Here is a 3,862-nt window from a genome sequence, read left to right as displayed (position 1 = left end):
TGTAGGCTAACGAAAACTTGCAAGAAATGGCGTTATGCCGAAATAAAATCGCGCTCGCTTCGCTCGCCAGGTGTTCCCGGACTTTCAAAGGTTGACAAACACTCAACTAGATTAACTATTGTTATTGCGTTTCCTCAAAGTACTTTTATTACACTTTTCATTAGTTGTATGGATGGCGATGTGTGGACTCGGATTTTAAACCGAACAAACGCATTTTATTCGCGCTTTGTGCCAATACTTAATTACTGCCTCCTTAAATGTAATTAAACACGTTTTTAGGCGCAAAAAAGATCCGAGGTCCGCCTGATTCAGGGTAGTTTTAACATTTTAACAACATAATTCTTTGTCAACATTTTGTGCGGCCCGCAGAGACCTTTCTGAATTTGGTTTTGGCCCGCGACTACAAAAAGGTTGCCGACCCCTGCTCTAAACACTAATCTAAACGTAATTTGGCGCTGGTCTAGAATCCTACCACATTTTGGTCCGAGGTTTATATTGCTAACATTATTTGGGTTAGGGTGCGAGTTAGTGTTTGAGTTCGGGTGGGTTAAATATTATTATTATATTTATTTTCCCATATTTGTTTTTACTCCAACTTTAATTTTGACAACTCGTTTCGTTATTGTAAAAAAATAGTGATACTGGAGGATTCTAGACCAGCGCCAGTATTTTTCTAATTGAATAAGATAATAAACAATGCCCAAATTATACTTTGAAATTGAGAGACCAGAAAAACCCAAATTCCTTTTCAAAAATATTTGCGTAGCCAGTTGTGAATATATTTCCTAGAAAATCAACATTAAAAATTTCTTGATGAGATTCATTACTGGAAAATCGCCCTATATTACCGGTGAATTTAGTTATAACAAACGCAAATTGAAAAAATCATTTCTGGAATTCTTTGGAAAATCCAATGTCTATTTAAATCTAAGGACGTCCTTTGGTTTTATTCGTAAAAAACTCTTCTGGTTGCACACAATTAGCATCGAACTAAAACTAATGATTAAAAGTCATGTACTTTTATCGAGGCAACACCATTTAAAAACAACAATATATATTAGATCAGTGGTTCCCAAACTGTGGGCCATGGCCCAGTAGTGGGAAATGAGTCTATTTTAAGTGGGCCAAAGAGCTATTTAAAAATATTGCAACTATGCATTTGATGATACTAAAATAGTTTTAGCATTATGGAAAATACTCCATTTGTTGCAAGGAATAAATATCCTTATAATATTGGCAAACTTTTGTTAATCAATATGCAATAGTCATTACCAGAGGTGAAAAAAGCGATGGGCCACGATCTGTTTTGCAAAAACAAAATTGGGCAACGGAAGAAAAAAGTTTGGCAACCACTGTATTAGATAATGCAACGGTAAATAAAATTAAGAACCCAAGTCGCCAAATTTGACTGGAGTGGACTGGGGTTGTTTTTAGCAAACTGTAATTCATTAAAACAAGGGCAGCTTATAAAACATTGAGAGATATCTCAGATGCATTGAAAAGTATGTGCAACAAGGGGAATTTTTGTTTCCGAATTGCACAAATACATGCAGGTATTTGTGCATCAGACAAATTTTAATCTTAAATAAGCCCAAAATAATTACTAAATTAGCGATTTTGTTTTCGTTTTATTAGAAAGGAAATACATAGACTAGACTAGCGTTTTCCAAACTGTGGTCCACGACGAATGCACAGGTGGCACAGGTGGTCAAAAGATTCACAACGAGTGGTCCATTGTTCAAAAAATTTGAGAAACCCTGGACTAAACGATTTTCCAGTAATGCATCTCATCGAAAAACTTTTTTGAAATAAACATTGTTTATTTTCTTGGAAATATACTAACCACTGGTTTTATAAATATTTTTAGCAGGATGTCAAGTTTATCCTTGGTCCCTCAATTTCTTAGTATAATTAACGCATTATGTTATGCCTTTATTTATATTATCAAACTTACGTTTAGTTTTGGGTATTCCATTTTATCAATATTCGCTATATAAAAGGTTGAAACAGCATTGCAGTCACTATTGATCTGCTACAGCACTTCAAGGTAAGTTCTGGCGAGGATAGAATTCGTTTAATATTTTGAAATTGATGTTGCAGTTCTCAAATTACCAAGAGGTTAAAACAACGGTTATAACAATAAAATATAACTTAATGTTTTTTTATTTGTCATTTTTAGATGAACAAGCTCTATTTATTTTTGGTTGTATTGTTGGTTTTCTTCACCGTAAATGTTAGACACAATATTTGTCGCACATAACCTAATATTTCCGAGAATGTCATACTGAAGGCTTTTTCTTTTCTCTTTTTTAGATGAACAAGCTCTTCTTGCTTTTGGCTCTATTGTTGGTAGTCTCTACCGTGAATGTTGAGGGATACTATTCACGAAGAAGGTACTACTCTAGAAGACGTTACTACTACCACTACCACTACGATGGTGATGTGAATAAGAAGGATGCTGAAATCGAGAGGTCTCCTGAAATGGGTGAAGACATAATGCCCGAGGAGGCACAGCATCTTGTTGAGATGTTCAACGAGATGGACCAGCAACACAATTAAATGGGTTATTTAATGTGCATTGCAAAATAAAGTAAAAATAACAGTAACATTGTTGTTCTTAAATTGGTTTAAAGCAGGAATTTCCAACCTTTTAGCAGAATGGGCCGCATTGTCACTTTAAAAGTTTCGATGCGCCGCAAAACCCATTCAATTAAAAGGGTGATGTTATAAGTTACGTCATATCGTGACGTCATAAAACAACTTAACTTATAAACACCTGCTCTTCAAGAGTGAACTCGTGCGCAAATATGCCAGTGAATATCGGTCTTATCCCGCGAAACGCGAAAATTTGAGTTTACATGCCGTATCATGCCGAGGTACGACACCTTAAGGCTGATATATTTCCTTAAAACGGAGCGCAAAAACGCACATTCAAGAAAAAAGAGGCACCTTACTTGACAATGATGGGTGCACAAGTGTTCGATGGATGTTGAAATGAGACATTAGACTCGATTACACATTTTTTATGAGATTCGAAACGATGTTTTTAAATAAAGGCTACTGAAATAAGAATAAGTGATGAGCCGCACGTAAACATCAGGCGGGCCGCGTGTTGGACATCCCTGGTATAAACGATTTGACCATTTTGAAACGAAAGTTTTACAGGCGACTGCGACAGATTAATATTTTAAACAAACAAACAAAGTTTGGTATTTTTTTTTCAAATGTGTTACGTGTTCGTTGACGTTAGACGCAGCTTATTGTGACCGTAAAAAATAAACTAAAGTCATCGCTTTTGCCAAGTTAAAACCCTGCAACATCTGATATTAGCACAAAGACCGAACAGCGAGAAACATACTGCGCATAAAAAAGAAATAAGGTTTGACTTAGCGTTGTCAATTGTCGAATACACACTTGCTAATCAGTCAATCTAAACCAGCGCTTCTCAACCAGTGGGGCCATAAGAACATTTGAGGTGGGCCACAGACCAATTTAAAATCATTTGTGTCATTATATTTAATTTTAAAGGAATAATCGTTTGGGAGAAATTAAAAAAGAATGTAAAATTATTGTTCAGCCGCAAGTATCTCACTAATGCACGTTGATTAAATAATCTGTTTTGAAATATGTTCATCGGTGTTTTGTTCTAAACCTATTTTAAAGTTTTTTCTTTCATAAAAATTCTATTGGGCCACAGAATTTTTTTGTAACGCAAATGGGCCACGAAAGAAAAAAGGTTGAAAACCACTGACATAAACAAATAACGAAAAAGAGAAACTATCCAGCTTTTACGGTCGTCCAAACTAAAGACGAAAAACGGCGTTTTGCGCTCGATTTTGGTTTCGCATTAGATTAAGACGCG

At 35.4% G+C, this 3,862-nt stretch overlaps 1 long non-coding RNA gene across 1 annotated transcript; it reads left to right on the top strand.

Annotated features, from left to right (window-relative positions):
• Positions 1-1,990: 1,990 nt before the first annotated feature.
• Positions 1,991-2,583, top strand: LOC146138241 (uncharacterized). The gene is made up of 2 exons (XR_014501423.1): positions 1,991-2,047; positions 2,314-2,583. It is a non-coding gene; the product is annotated as an uncharacterized LOC146138241 (long non-coding RNA).
• The last annotated feature ends 1,279 nt before the right edge of the window (positions 2,584-3,862 follow it).

The sequence above is a fragment of the Ascidiella aspersa genome, chromosome 7 (genome assembly GCF_963924565.1).
Source record: "Ascidiella aspersa chromosome 7, kaAscAspe10.2, whole genome shotgun sequence".
NCBI classification, from domain to species: domain Eukaryota; kingdom Metazoa; phylum Chordata; class Ascidiacea; order Phlebobranchia; family Ascidiidae; genus Ascidiella; species Ascidiella aspersa.
Note: the sequence above shows the minus strand (reverse complement) of the source record. Positions and strands in the feature narration are given on the sequence as shown.